A 17060-nucleotide genomic window follows, 5' to 3' on the forward strand; every position below is an offset into this window, starting at 1 on the left:
GACGAATATAAATAAAAATGGTACTGCTGAAAACGTCATCTTGTCCCACAAAAAACAAGCCACCATACAGCTCCATCAGCCGAAAATAAAAAATTTATAGCTCTCAGAATAAAGCTATGCTAAAAAATATTTTTTTCTATAAAATTGCTTTTATTATGTAAAAGTGCAAAACATAGAAAAACGATATAAGTGTGGTACCGCTGTAAACGTACTGACCCGAAGAATAAAGCTGCCTTATCAATTTTACCACACGTGGAACAGAATAAAAAAAAAAAAAAAAAAACAATTCCTGAATTGTTGGTTTTTGTTTATTCTGCCTCCCAAAAATCGGAATAGAAAGCGATCAAAAAATGTCACGTGCCTGAAAATGGCACCAATAACAACGTCAACTCATCCCGCAAAAAACAAGCCGTCACATGACTGTCTGCCAAAATCTGGAAAAATTATAGCTCTCAAAATATGGCGATGCAAAAACTAGATTTTACAAAAAATGCGTCTTCTAGTGTGTGACAGCTGTCAGTCATAAAAACCCCATATGATTCTGGTATCACTGTAGTCTCACCGACCCGAAGAATAAGGTCGACTGATCACTTATACCGCACGAGGAACGGTGTAAAAAATAAACTCTTGGGTTAGGGTTGAGCTAGGGTTAGGGCTAGGGTTAGGGCTGGGTTTGGGGTTAGGGTTGAGATGGGGTTGGGATTTTTTTCAAAAGTAAGAAAAAAAGATGATGATATGGCGACTAGTGTTGAGCGCAAGTGCTCACTACTTGAGTTTGCATCGGGTGCTCGGGTATGCATTGAGTATCGTGGGTATTTGAGTGACATGCTCGAGTCTCCGCCCGATATGCTTCGCGGCCAAAAGAACTTTGCGGGGATTGCCTGCCATGCACGAGCGATCCCCGCATGTTTTTTTTTGGGTGTCTAATAACTGTGAAACATGCGGGGCAGGGACTTGAGCATGTCACTTGAGCACATACCTGAGTACCCGATGCAAACTCAAGTAGCGAGCACTTGCGCTCAAGACTAATGACAACTTATTCAATATGATGACCTAATGTTATAAAATTCTGTGTCGTACCTCTGGGTTCAAAATGTTCACTATACCCCTTAATAAAATCCTTGAGGGGTATAGTTTCCAAAATGGGGTCACTTGTGGGGGAGTTCCACTGTTTAGAAACATCAGGGGCTCTCCAAACGCGACATGGTGCCCGCTAACAAATTGAATGGAAAATCGGCTCAAATTGTTAGCAGACGCCATGTTGCGTTTGGAGAGCCCCTGCGTGCCTAATCATTGGAGCTCCCCCACAAGTGACCCCATTTTGGAAACTAGACCACCCAAGGCACCTATCTAGATGCATAGTGAGCACTTTGAACCCCCAGATGCTTCACAAATTGATTCGTAAAAATGAAAAAGTGAAAAAAAAAACACTTTTTCATTTTTACGAATCAATTTGTGAAGCACCTGGGGGTTTCAAGTGCTCACTATGCATCTAGATAGGTGCCTTGGGGGGTATAGTTTCCAAAATGGGGTCACTTGTGGGGGAGCTCCAATGTTTAGACACACAGGGCTCTCCAAATGCAACATGGTGTCCGCTAACAATTTGAGCCCATTTTCGAAACGCAACATGGCGTTCGCTAATTATTCAAGCAAATTTTACAATCAAAACGTCAAATGGCGCTCCTTCCCTTCCGAGCCCTGCCGTGCTCCCAAACAGTGGTTTTTCCCCACATTTGGGGTATCTGCGTGCCCAGGGAAAATTGCACAACAAATTTTGGGGTACATTTTTTCTTGTTACCCCTGTGAAAATAAAAAAAATTGGGTCTAAAGTAACATTTTTGTGAAAAAAGTTAAATGTTCATTTTTTTATTCCACATTCCAAAAATTCCTGTGAAGCACCTGAAGGGTTAATAAAGTTCTTGAATGTGGTTTTGAGCACCTTAAGGGGTGCAGTTTTTAGAATGGTGTCACTTTTGGGTATTTTCTGTCATAAAGACCTCTCAAAGTGACTTCAAATATGATGTGGTCCCTAAAATAATGGTTTTGTAAATTTTGTTGGAAAATTGAGAAATCGCTGGTCAACTTTTAACCCTTATAGCTCCCTAACAAAAAAAAATTTTGGTTCCAAAATTGTGCTGATGTAAAGTACACATGTGGGAAATGTTATTTATTAAGTATTTTTTGTGACATATCTCTCTGATTTAAGGGCATAAAAATTAAAATTTTGAAAATTGCTAAATTTTCAAAATTTTCGCCAAATTTCCGTTTTTTTCACAAATAAACACAAGTGATATCGAAGAAATTTTACCAAAATCATGAAGTACAATATGTCACGAAAAAACAATCTCAGAATCAGGGGGATGTGTTGAAGCGTTCCAGAGTAATTACCTCATAAAGTGACAGTGGTCAGAATTGTAAAAATTGGTCTGGCCATTAACGTGCAAACCACCCTCGGGGGTTAAGGGGTTAAAAACCAAAAAATAATATATTGTTTTGTGACACCATTTTTGGAGTGTTTGAGACATGTAAAACTTTTATTTTTCCGTCCATGGAGCTGCATGAAAACTTTTTTTTTCTGGAGTGAGCTGATGTTTTTACAGATAACAATTTGGGGTGCATATGACATTTGAAAGCTTTTTATTGCATTGTTTTGAAGAGGTGAGATGACAAAAAATTACTTTTTGGCATTTTGATTTTTATTCTCTTTACTGTACTAGTAAATTAATATTATATTTTGATCATTTTGATTAGCCGACAATTACAGATGCAGCAATACCAAACATGTTTTTTTTAAAAGCCTTTTCTATTTTTTACTTTATTTTTTAGTTTCCATGGGGCACTTGAACTTGCAATTGTCTGATCACTTATACAACATAAAGCAATACATAAGTATTGCAGTATATAGGATAAATCACGGTCTTATATAAAACTCAGCTTTTGGGTAAGCTACAAAGTAAAGCCAAAATGGCAGAGATAGCAGCATTAAACCTTTGAATTTGAAAGCTTCTAAAAGAAATACAGATGTAGCAATCCCTAACTTGTCAGACGACACACTACTAAATTAACTATGTAGCATATCATCTGACAAGATTGCTACATGTGTAAAGGATCAGAACCGGTACAGTACAGGAATACAGAACCAGTAGACGCATCAGTACTAGTGATGGGCTAGCACTAAAATGCTCGTTGCTCGGGTCGAGCACATTGGAATACTCGGGTGCTCGAACCGGGCAACGAGCCAAATGTAAGTCTATGGGAGACTTGAGCATTTTTCAGGCGGCTCCCCCTGGCGGTCTGCAGAGGGCCTAAAAATTGCCCAAATCGATGGGAACAGTGCTCAAATGACATGGGAACAGCATGGGGAAGACCCCTGGAAGCATTTCTGACTCCCAGGTCACTGCTGTAAACAACGTTGTCAGAGGTATTTCGCCACTTTTACGGACTCAAAATAAAACATACAAAAACAAAAACAAAATGGATTTCCTGGGAAATATGTTAAGGAACATCCTTTCCAGGGTAATGACTTGTATATAAGGCAAAATAAATAGCCAAATTCAAAAATACTCCTCCACACCATAGTCTATGTTAACACGTAGCTTTTTTGAGGTGTTTTTGTACTTTTGCATTGCTTTCAACCGTGACAAATGCATTCACCAGGAAATGTCATTTTAACATTTTACAACCTTATCTGGCCATATGGTGTGTGAGACATGATCAGACACATACTGTTTCATTTATGAAGGAGGGACTCTGAAAGTCACAAAGCCTATTTTTATAGGGCCATCAGGCGGCCTTTACTATTCTTAAAGGGCCAGCAGTCGGCCCTCACTATTCTTAGAGAGCCTTTAGCCGGCTATGCTTTGTTGTTCCCATTACTAAAGAGTGGGTCTCCTATCCTGTTATTGCGTATGCAGAGAGTGGCAGGGCCACACAAAATTTGGATGCACTCCAATACCCCTTTGAAAATTTGGACGCACCCAAATACTCCTTTGAAGAGACTTAGAGGAGGGCCTCCTGAAAATTATTAGGAAGTGGATCTATGCAGTGAATGCAAGGGTTGCCAAAAATTTAGAGGCACTCCAATGACCATTGGAAGAGACGTGGAGGTCAGAGGGCTTCCTGAAAACAATATTCCCATTATTAGGAAGTGGGTCTTCCATTGCGTTTGCCTATGCAGTGAAAGCAAGGGTTGCCAAAAATTTGGAGGCACTCCAATGTCCCTTGGAAGAGACGTGGAGGTCAGAGGGCCTCCTGAAAATAATGTAATGCCACAACCAACATGGCTGCGGCATTACAGTGAGTGGCAGGCAATCCCTGCTTGTTCATTGGCTCTGTAAAGAGCGTCAAACATGCAGGGAGAGGACCCGAGCATTCACCTGAGCATCTCGCAAGTACTCAGCGAGCTCCCAGCATCTTGAGTACTGAGATGCTCAGGCAAGTACCGAGCACTTGTGAGTAGGCTCGCTCATCACTAATCAGTACATCAGCTGAAACCTATCAGTAATTAGAAGGCAATCCTGCCACCTAGCTAAAAATAATATCAGCTGGTTGAACTGATGGCCGGTAAAAAGGTGTCTCATTACCAAGGTACCACACAAGAAACATCTAATGATGGCTAAAGCCAGTGAACTGTCTCAAGTCCTTTGCAACCTTATTGTTGCAAAACATACTGATAGCATTGACTACAGAAGAATTTCTAAACTGCTGAAAGTTCCAGAAGTGGAAAATACATATTTTCACCATAAACCTGCTTCGACCAGGTTCTCCCTGCAAGATCTCAGTCAGAGTGAAAAGAATTATTAGAAGAGTTGTCCAAGAGCCGAGGATCACCTATGGAGTGCTACAGAAAGATTTGGAATCAGCAGGTACAATTGTTTCAATAAAAAAATTAATTAATGCTCTCAACTACTGATGGGCGAACCTGTGGATGTTCGAGTCCCGCGGGTTTGGACGAACATCTGAGAAAAAATTGGTGCGGGTACCAGAATGGTACCCAAACTCGTACCTGAACATGGACTCAATTGAGATCAATGGGGGACCCAAACATCCATGGATTCCGACACTGTCATCTGCATGACAGTGTGGGAAACACGAGCTCTTATCGGCGGTAAGATCATTCATAAGCTATCAGATGACAATGTGAGTCAGAAGCTGTGACCAGTGGTAAAATAGTTCACGTCAGTCATAGGTGTGGACTGATGAGAGTACTACTCTCATCAGTGTACGCTTGATCTCGCTGATAGCAGTGAGAGCAGGCGCCTCTGATGAGAGTATTCACCAGCCGGCTCCTGTGCAATTAATAAATAATTTTAAAAAAAATGCCATGGGTTCCTCTATATTTTTTATAACCAGCGCAGGTTAAGCTGGCAGCTGTAGACTGCAGCCCCCAGCTGTCAGCTTTATATTGGCTGGCTATAAAAAATGGGGGGACTCCACGCCATATTTTTCAATTATATAAATAAATTATTTTAAAAAACGTCTTGGGGTCACCCCATTTTTGACAACAGCTGGAGGCTGATGTTAATATTCTGGGAACCGACCAATAGTCATAAAGGTTTCCAGGCTATTAATATCAGCTTACAGCTGTTTTCTTAGCCCTTACTGGTTATTATAAGGGATACACCTCCAAAAAATGACGTTGGGTCCTCCTATATTCATTAACCAGCAAAGGCTAAACAGACAGCTGTGGGCTGATATTAATAGCCTAGGAAGGGGTCATGATTATTGGCCCCCTACCCGATTAAAAACATCAGCACAGCTGCCCCAGAAATGGTGCATCCATTAGATGCACCAATTCTGGTGCTTAAGCTCGCTCTTCCCACTTGCCCTGGTGCTGTGGAAAGTCGGGTAACAGTATTGGGGCTGATGTCAGCTTTGTGTTTTCAGCTGACATCAGCCCAGGGGTTAGTATTGGAGAGGTGTCTATCAGACACACCCATTACTAACCCCATAGTTAGATTGTAAAAAAAAAACAGCAAGAATAAAGTCCTGTAATTGAAATAAAGACACTAACATCTTTATTTATAATAAAAAGAAATAAGGAAACCTATACTCACCTTTATTCCTAATCCATTGAAGCCCATGTCCCCTTTAAAAGACAAAAAATAAAAAACAACTTATACTCACCTTTACGCCTAATCCATTGAAACCATGAAATATGGCGTCACTTCAAAAATACTAAAATAGACAAATCACTGGGTCTGGATGTTATACACCTCCGAATACTACAGGAATTCCATACCATGGTAGACAGACCATTATTTGTACTATTTAAGGACTTCATAATGACAGCGCTTTTACCACAGGACTGGAGCGTAGCGAATGTGGTGCTAATATTCAAAAAGGGAAAAAAGATCTGGATCTGAAAATTATAGGCCAATAAATTTAACCTCTATCATGGGCAAAATCTTTAAGGGGTTTCTTATAAATGCTCTCCTGGAGAATCTCAATAAAAATATCCTCATGAGCCAACATCAACATTGTCTCATGAGTCATGAGTGATCAGTCCTGTAGAATAAATCTGATGAGACTCTATGAGGAAGTAACTTCCAGACTGGACCATGGTAAGGTAAATGTGTAATCTATCTTGTATTTTCAAAGGTGTTTGATGCAGTACCACATAAAACCTTAGTGTCACAGGTGTGTCAGAGGTGACAGACAGTCGCCCTGCAGTGGTTTGCAGGAGGTCTCCACATTTGGCAATGCAGACAGCTGCCTAGATAGGAGGCTGTGTTTAGGACCCAGCAACTACCTCCCTTTAGTCTGGGTGTATATATACCTGGTGTGTCTAGGTGGGCATTGCCGGTTATACTCATTTCTACTTGTAACTTGGCTGAAGCAGCATCACATCCTCTTTGGAGTCTTGAGGCTGTGTGCCCTGCTGGAGTTCTTCTAAAGCTAAGTTATTATTTCCCTGTGTTGTGTTCCCCTTTTGTCTTTAGAGTGCTAGCGGAGGTTGACTAGTGCTCATCTCCTTCCACCCCCAGCTTTAGCCTTACGCCAGGGATAGTAGGGCGAGGCACGTGATCGGCGACAGCTGCGAAGGCTATATAGGGACATTAGGGGGAGACAGGGTGACACTAGCCCAGATTAGGAAGGTCACCTCTTCCCCCTTTCCCTAGTGTCTGAGCTTTCTTTCCCCTCTGTGTTGCACTCACACCTGGCGTAAAACTTAGTTCAGAAAATAAAAGCCATTGGAATAGAAGAAATGTGTGTAGTTGGGATAACAGCTAGCTCAGTGGTAGGAAACAGAGTGGTTATTAATGCAATACACTCTGATTGGGTCACAACTGTGGGATACCAAAGTGGTCAGTTTTGAGCCCTCTTTTTTAACATATTTATCATTGACATGTAGAAGACAGACTAAAATTTTCAGATGACCTTAATCTCTGGCTAATACCCTCTCCCTATCTTATTAAATTTTTTCAATAGCACCATAACATCACATGCCTATCAAGGATATGTTGATTGTATTATTATTTATATGCTCTTCATTGTATCCCTGTGATCTATTGATAATTTACCGCCATTTTTACTTAGTCTTCATATATAACTTTTTTTTGGGGCTGCCTATTAAACTAACCATGTATCATTGAACCATGTTTTATATTGGTTTGTAGAGAGATTGTTTGGATCTCCATACATATTAATCTGTGGAGACTTAACTGGCTTTTTTTTCTTTTTATTTGCTTTTTAATTATTCGTACTTTTAACGGTTGTGATCATGTAATTAAATATTTAATATTTTTGCATTTGTATTGTTTGCTATGTTACGGAGTTACTTGTGCTTTAGATACACCTCTTTTTCTTTCCTCTTCAAACTCTGCAAGGTAATCAACACAGAGGAGGATCATTTATTATAATATAAGACTTTAGGTAAGCTAGAGACTTAGGCTGAGAAATGGCAATTGAAGTTTATTGTAGTTAAATGTAAGGCAGGGGGGTATGCCAATGTCGGCAAACCACACAGCCACTATTCAGCCCCTGCGTCAAGGGGCCCTCGTCCATTATGTGGATAACCAGGACCAGGGTTAGGTGATCTAGCCCAGTGTAACGGGTCTGGGAGGTGGAACCTCTGAGCAACTATACAAGGGGGCGGTCCTTGTAAGGAAGCGGGTGGCTCCCAGGGAAGACGGGTAGGTAGTCACGGCAAGTGACAGGGACAGTCTCTGGGTAGAAGGGCAGGTAGTCACGGAAAGTGACAGGGACAGTCTCTGGGTAGAAGGACAGCAGGCAGGTGGCTGATGAGCGCTCCCAGGTGAGCGGGCGAGAGTCTCTGGACAGGCAGGTGGTCACGGCAAGTGACGGCAGAACCTCCAGGTAGACTAGCAGACAGGTAGCAGGTGGATGCTCCCAGGTGAGCGGGCAAGAGTCTCTGGACAGGCAGGTGGTCACGGCAAGTGACGGCAGAGCCTCCAGGTAGACTAGCAGACAGGTAGCAGGTGGACGCTCCCAGGTGAGCGGGCAAGAGTCTCTGGACAGGCAGGTGGTCACGGCAAGTGACGGCAGAACCTCCAGGTAGACTAGCAGACAGGTAGCAGGTGGATGCTCCCAGGTGAGCGGGCAAGAGTCTCTGGACAGGCAGGTGGTCACGGCAAGTGACGGCAGAGCCTCCAGGTAGACTAGCAGACAGGTAGCAGGTGGACGCTCCCAGGTGAGCGGGCAAGAGTCTCTGGACAGGCAGGTGGTCACGGCAAGTGACGGCAGAGCCTCCAGGTAGGCTAGCAGGCAGGTAGCAGGTGAGCGCTCCCAGGTGAGCGGGCAAGAGTCTCTGGACAGGCAGGTGGTCACGGCAAGTGACGGCAGAGCCTCCATGTAGGCTAGCAGGCAGGTAGCAGGTGAGCGCTCCCAGGTGAGCGGGCAGGCTGGTCCATAGGCAGACTGACAGGTGGCGGAAGGCAGACGTCGGACCGCAGGCTTGCAAGCAGGTAAGCGGATATCAGGCAGGTATCAAGCAGGAATCTGGCAGGTGACTGGCAGGTAACAGGCAGGAATCTGGCAGGTGACTGGCAGGTAACAAGCAGGAATCTGGCAGGTGACTGGCAGGTAACTGGTAACGGGACCTGAGGGCTGAAGCAGAGTGAAGGCTCCATTTTGGAGGAGGTGCCTTATATATGGTGAAGTCCTCCGGCCATTGGCTGGGGACTCCTTAGGACGGCGCGCGCGGCCCCTTTAAGAGAAAGGGAGCGCGCTCACGCCCTAAGCACCGTGGCCGGGAAGCAGCGCGCACTGCCAGCAGAGCGGGAGGAAGACGCCGGGCACGGAGCGGAGAGGTGAGGGGAACAGCGTCCCCGCCTAACAGGAGGCAGGGACGCCGACTCTACACCCAGTCACTAAACTACATTAAATTCAGTGCTGATTTAAATGCTGGTACTGAAAAAGCCTGCGCGTGATGCAGGAAGAAAGGCACACTGGCCAATGAATACTTCCCTACCAGACTGATGAGAGCACTAATTGGCTGCTGTCTCTGTCCTCCTGCATAGCTCTCTCCTATGGTGAGTACTCATCTGTAAAGTTAGGGGGCTGGCCTCAAAGCACACAATGAACAATAGTGGAGGAAGCACGGAAAGACTTGCAATGTGTCTTCTGCTTCTTGCACTGTTCCCTTCTTACTCTGAGAATCCCAGCAGCATCACATCAAAGGGTAGAAGCCTGTGGAGGAGAGCTCACAGCATGGGACAGCACTAGTGATGAACGATCATGCTCGGCACTGCTCGTTATTTGATCGAGCATTAAGGTGCTTAGGCACGCTTGTTACTCGGCCAAGTATCGGATGTGTTCGAGTCCTGTCAGACATGTTTCGCGGCTGTTAGACAGTCAATCAACATGCAGGGATTTTCTGCCATATACCATAATGTAGTAGCCATGTTGGCTACTGGCATTAGTGTGATTGGATGGCCGCATTGCCTCACATCTCATCATCGGGTCTATCTAAGACCCGGGGACCCAATGCTTTGCCCACTGACCTCTGAAATCAGAGGATAAAATGAATAATCACTGCTTCACCGCCCATCTCTTGGCGCTGAGAGATGGGCGGTGACAGCACTGAATATTTATTAAGCATTTACATCTGCTTAAGTGGCAGATGAGTTATTTAAAAACAAATAAACACACAAAAGTCCTTTATTTAAAAAAACACTCCCTGACAATTCACTTAATTTACCCATTTATTAGAGAGTAAAGGTCCTGCGCAGGTCTGATGTACTCCACGGCAGCACGGTCACCACTCCGACATCCACAACATATGAAACCTCTTGCACAGAACGAAGCTTGATATGCTATAGCATCCAATGCCGGTTTTCACGCTGTGATGGGCGGTGACTTCAGAAAGGTTACTGCTGGTCACAGCCCTCAGTTCCCATGCTGCCCCCAGTGTGACCAGCAGTAACCTTCCTGACACAGCCACCAGATATAGCAGAGTCGTGGATCGCCGTGGGACCTCAATGTGGACTACATTGAACCTGCGGGGGAGTGTTTTTTGGGTAGTAAATTGGTGAAAGAGGGGATTTGTTTGGGAGTGGGGTTTTTTTAAATGACTTTTCTGTGTGTGTTTTCTTTCTCTTTACTTACTGGGCTAGGAATGGGGGTGTCTGGCTGACGCCTGTCTGAGGCAAATATAAGGCAACAATTCTGGGGTGGCTGAGGGCTGGTATTTTCAGGTGTTATATTCTGCAACTTAGAACTAAGGAATAGGAGGGAAAATCTGTCCCTGCACTGAGACTCAGCTTAAACCCTACGCTGGGGTGGGTGCCCTATTCCTTGTGAATAGCCCCACCGACACTCCTGCACTGAACTCAAACGAAGACCTGAAGGAAGGGGAAAGGGTGTCCCTAAAAGATCTAAGGACTGGGAGCAAATACAGGAGACCTCCTAAAAGAAAAGTAAGTTGCAGAACCAAAGATAAAAGGAAACAAAACTGGTGGAACAAGAAGTCATATCAATTGTCCTAAGCACTAAGAACTAACCAGGCAACTTAGCCAGAGCACAAGCGAAACAACACTGATGTCCAGCGGGGAATGGGAGACATGTGCTGAGTAATAAAGAGTGAAGATATCACGTGACCAAGACACCCAGCACCAGAGGAAAAGACTAGAAGCCAGCAAACCACAACAAGATGACCGATAGTAAAACAGCATAGATTCTAACATCGGGCTGGGAATGACCCAATATCCAGGGGCATTCCCAGCCTATTAATAAAAGCCCACAGCTGTTTCCTTGCTCTTAGATGGTTATTAAAATGAGGGGGACCACACACAGTTTTTTTTAATTATTTAATTATTACAGTAAAAATACCTAGAAAGCAGTACCTATCTATCTACAACCACTGGCCAAAATATATGGAATCACCGGGCTCGGAGGATGTTCATTCAGTTGTTTAATGTTGTTGAAAAAAAGCAGATCACAGACATGGCACAAAACTAAAGTAATTTCAAATGGCAACTTTATGACTTTAAGAAACACTAAAAGAAATCAAGAAAAAAAATGTGATACTCAGTAAGGGTAATTTTTTTCAGACCAAGCAGAGGGAAAAATTATGGAATCACTCAATTCTGAGGAAAAAATTATGGAATCATCCTGTAAATTTTCATTTCCAAAACGAACACCTGCATCAAATTAGATCTGCTCATTAGTCTGCATCTAAAAAGGAGTGATCGTACCTTGGAGAACTGTTGCACCAAGTGGACTGACATGAATCATGGCTCCAACACGAGAGATGCCTATTGAAACAAAGGAGAGGATAATTAAACTCTTAAAAGAAGGTAAATCATCACACAATGTTGCAAAAGATGTTGGTTGTTCACAGACAGCTGTGTCTAAAATCTGGACCAAATACAAACAACATGGGAAAGTTGTTAAAGGCAAACATACTGATAGACCAAGGAAGACATCAAAGCGTCAAGACCGGAAATTTAAAGCAATATGTCTCCAAAACAGGTAATGCACAACAAAACAAATGAGGAATGAATGGGAGGAAACTGGAGTCAATGTCTGTGACCGAACTGTAAGAAACCGCCTAAAGGAAATGGGATTTACATACAGAAAAGCGAAATAAAAGCCATCATTAACACCTAAACAAAAAAAAACAAGGTTACAATGGGCTAAGGAAAAGCATTTGTGGACTGTGGATGACTGGATGAAAGTCATATTCAATGATGAATCGCGAATCTGCATTGGGCAAGGTGATGATGCTGGAACTTTTGTTTAGTGCCATTCCAATGAGATTTATAAAGATGACTGCATGAAGAGAACATGCAAATTTCCACAGTCATTGATGATATGGGGCTGCATGTCAGGTAAAGGCACTGCGGAGATGGCGGTCATTACATCTTCAATAAATGCCCAAGTTTACATTGATATTTTGGACAGTTTTCTTATCCCATCAATTGAAAGGATGTTTGGGGATGATGACATCATTTTTCAAGATGATAATGCATCCTGCCATAGAGCAAAAACGGCGAAAACATTCCTTGAAAGAAGACACATAAGGTCAATGTCATGGCCTGCAAATAGTCCAGATCTCAATCCAATTGAAAATCTTTGTGGAAGTTGAAGAAAATGGTCGATGACAAGGCTTCAACCTGCAAAGCTAATCTGGCAACAGCAATCAGAGAAAATTGGAGCTAGATTGATGAAGAGTACTGTTTGTCACTCATTAAGTCCATGCCTCAGAGACTGCAGGCTGTTATTAAAGCCAGAGGTGGTGTAACAAAATACAAGTGATGTATTGGAGTGTTCTTTTGTGTGTTTGTTTTTCATAATTCCATAATTTTTTCCTCAGAATTGAGTAATTCCATAATTTCTTCCCTCTGCTTGGTCTGAAAAAAATTACCCTTACTGAGTATCACATTTTTTTTCTTGATTTCCTTTAGTGTTTCTTAAAGCCATAAAGTTGCCATTTGAAATTACTTTAGTTTTGTGCCATGTCTGTGATCGGCTTTTTTTCAACAACATTAAACAACTGAATGAACATCCTCTGAGCCCCGTGATTCCATAATTTTTGCTAGGGGTTGTAGTTATCCATCTCTCTCTCTATCTATACTATCTATCTATCTAGCCATCGATCTATCTATCTATCTATCTATTTAACTATCTGTTTTTCAACTAGCTTTAATAAGCTAATAATAGTGATTGCTTTAAAAAAACTCTTTAAAAAAACATGCAGGTAAAAACCACATGAAAAACTCAACAAAGGTGCATCAAAATGCTGCGTTTTTCATGCCAACAGTTGCAGAAATACTTTGCGTGTACACATACCCTAAGTACTCCATGCGTTTTTATGCATTTTTTTACATGAATTTTTGGTGCAGATTTCCCCACTCATTAGTATCTGTGAAATCTGCACCAAAAACATACTTGTGCAGACATAAAATATTTGATGCAGAAATTTCTGCACTACTTCTGCATCTCTTGGAATGAAAAATGCTGCATAAAATAGGCATGTTTTTGACATGGTTTTTACGGGCTTTTTTTATGCATTTTTTACAATTGTTTTTCGTGCAGATGTCCCCACTCAATAGTAAAAGACCACATGCACGCATTGAGTATTTGGTGAGTTTTTAACCTCAGTATTTGTAAGCTAAAACCAGGAGTGGGTGATAAATACAGAAGTGGTGCACATTTTTCCATGATACTTTTCCTCTGATTGTTCTACTCCTGGTTTTGGCTAACTAATAATGAGGTAAAAAACTCACCAAATACTCAACGTGTACATGTGGCCTAAGTGTGCCAAATCTGGTGCATTACCCAGCTCATCCTGATTGCCCTGGTGCCATGGCAATTGGGGTAATATACAGTGCAGACCAAAAGTTTGGACACACCTTCTCATTTAAAGATTTTTCTGTATTTTCTTGACTATGAAAATTGTACATTCACACTGAAGGCATCAAAACTATGAATTAACACATGTGGAATTATATACTTAACAAAAAAGTGTGAAACAATTGAAAATATGTCTTATATTCTAGGTTCTTCAAAGTACCTTTTGCTTTGATGACTGCTTTGCACACTCTTGATGAGCTATATGAGGCGTCAGTTTGCTGCTGGATTTGAAAGGGGTCCAGAGCCTTCTGTGGTCTCCTATTTTGGTCCAGCCAGGGCTGATGCTGCTCAGCATCGTCATCAGCCCCAACGCCTAGCTGGTCCACGAGATGTACAGATTGTCTCCTGGGTATTTGTGCCTAGCAATGTTAAGCTATAGGTTGCGGAGGCAGACAGGGCTTTTGGAGTCTAAGTCCAGGATTCGTCGCACTGAGCATGCCCGTGACCTGGCGGATCGTGATTGGTGGTTTGGCACCCACCTGACCTGATGACCTGGCACCACCTGATTGGTCCACGGGTGGCGTCACCAATGGCACGTCTGTGGGCAGGGCTTAGTCTTTAAAAGGCCCGCCCACAAACATGGCGACGTGCTCTGATCTTTGAGCAGTGATGCTGATGTGTGGACGACTGTGTTCCACGTAGCTTCCATAGGCTGGTGTAGTGGAAATAGGCAGGTAGCTCCGTCTTGCAGTCTGGCTCTGCCATATGGATCGCCTAACACCCCAAGCAGCCTGCAGACGTCCTGTCCACGGCTATCGCCTGTCAGCGACGTGGAGTAATACCCTGCAGTCCGGTAGCACGCCGGCTGGAGGCACGTGTACCCGTTGGCATAGTCACACACGCATCCTAGCGCCGCCACTGTAGTCCCTGTGCTGTAACAGGACTACAGATAGTTTTTCTCCGCCTATCTCTCATGCTGCTAACAGAGATAGTGCGTATTGCTATACCTGTTCCAGTGTGCAGTAACACAGAAGGGTTTATCATTTAAGTTGGTTGCTTTCCTTTTCACCCGGAAAGTGTTCGGCAGCAGTCCACCAGGCTGCATCGCGGACCCCGGGGTCCGTTGCGTTCCATTATAATAAAGTTGTCTGCAACCGCCCTCCTAACTGTATCAGAGCGCCAGGGTCTCGCCGAACATGGCCGACAACCAGCAACTGCAGCGTTACATACAGCAACTGGAGACCAGACTTAGGTCTCTGGAACAAGCTCCGGTCACTGATATTACTGCTGCAGTAGCTACCCAGGCGGCTTCGCTAGCAGCCAATCTGGTTAACTCGGCTGCGATAAATGCTGTGACAGCCCCATTACCCCATTTCGCTCTCCCAGAAAAATTTTCTGGAGACAGTAAATCCTGCAGGGGTTTTATTAATTTTGCATGATGAACTAAGATGTTATAAATTTTATTGATATGTATGCTCACTTGTAATTTTTGTTAACTTATAGTTCTGATGAAGGTCAAACCAGGCCAGAACGTTAAAATTATGCAAATTTGAGGATACTGTGTACAAATAAAGATTTTATTTCTGAATTTTGCCACGATTTCTGGAGTGCCGGATTCTTCTTTTTGTTTATTGAGGAGTGGAATTCTATCTGTGCACCTGTATAGGAGTGCCATGCAACCTCTTTGAGCAACCAAACATAAAAACCCGCTATAAAGCTGTTATCGCTGTAATCGCACTGACCCAAAGAATAAAGTCGCCTAATCAATTATACTGCACGAGGAATGGCGTAAAAATAAATAAAACCAATTCTGCACTTGATGCTGATTTGTTCATTCTGCCTCCCAAAGATCCTGCGCTCTACGCTGAACGCTTACACTGGGGGTTCCATGTAAATCTCTGAAATACGTGATTCAAACAGAACCCCCGGTGGAAGATTCCCTATAATGAGGCAGATGGAGGCACTGTGGACGCTGTCTGGCCTATGAGCTGTCAACGTACGTCTTTTTATTAGGCATGTATAAAAGTGCCATCGCCTACAATTTTGTGCACTTCTGAACGCTGAACAGAGGCCAGATGGAGTAGAGAATGGATCCCTCGAGGGTTCATCTCAATCGCATCACTCGGAGATATAGATGGAAACCCCGATATAATTGTTCAGCGTAAAGCACAGGATAAATGAGATCCAAAATGTTATGTAAAATGTTCCCAACAAAAGCTTTAACTCAATCCACATAAAAAAGCAAGTCCATACTCAGGTCCATCATCTGTTATCAGAAATATAGGGGCTCCCACATTACTGGTAGCACAAAGGCTTTGGAAAAGCGCCATGGCTCATCACCCCAAAAAAGAAATTGAACAAATTCTGCACTTCCAAATCCAAATGTCCCCCTCCCTTCTGAGCTCCAGTGTGTGCCTAAACTGCAGTTAGCGTCCATATGTTTGGCATTTCTGTAGCAGTGAGAGCCTGCCTAATTTACAGGTGCGTATCTCCAGAAGCATGATCTGGGCATAATGTACTGGTCACTACAACGGCAGTTTGCAATTTTCAATCAGCAACATCCGCTGCTGCTTGTTTCTGGAATAGTCCCATGGGGTCAAAATCGTCACTACACCTGTAGATAAATTCCCAAAGGGGTATAGTCTCCAAAATGGGGTCACTTGAGGGGGGATTCTGCTATTCTAGCACTTAGGGGTTCTGTATATGGAGTTCGCTAACTATTCTAGAAAATAGAATAGAATTTTTCTAGAAAATCTGCGCTCCAGGAGGCAAAGCAGTACTGTACAGCCACATATGGGGTATTTCTACATTCAGCAGAAGTTGTGGGACAATTTTGGTGCTATTTTTACCCATTTCCTAGCGTGAAAATGTAAAATCTGGGGCTAAAACAACAGTATTGTGATAAAAATTTAATTATTTTTTTCCTCACTGCCTAATGGTATAACAATCTGTGATCCACATGTGGTGTCAATACGCTCATTGCACCCCTAGATTATTTCATTCAGAGATGTAGTTTGTAAAATGGGGTCTCAAATGGAGGGTCTGCTGTTCTGGCACCTCAGGGGCTCTGCCAATGTGACATGGCACCCACAAACCAGTCCAGCAAAATCTGAACTCTAATATGATGCTTCTTCCCTTCTGAGCTTTGCATTGTGCATCAAAAGTAGTTTTTGACCACATATGGGGCCTACATAGAAAAAAATTTCACAACAAAAATTTGGGGTCCATTTTCTCCTACTACCCTCGTGAAAATGAAAAAATTTGGGCTAAATAATTTTGTGGTAAAAATATATTTTTTTCAT

Source organism: Phyllobates terribilis, unplaced genomic scaffold, assembly GCF_046119375.1.
Source record: "Phyllobates terribilis strain yellow unplaced genomic scaffold, ASM4611937v1 Scaffold_1__5_contigs__length_1240528914, whole genome shotgun sequence".
NCBI lineage: Eukaryota > Metazoa > Chordata > Amphibia > Anura > Dendrobatidae > Phyllobates > Phyllobates terribilis.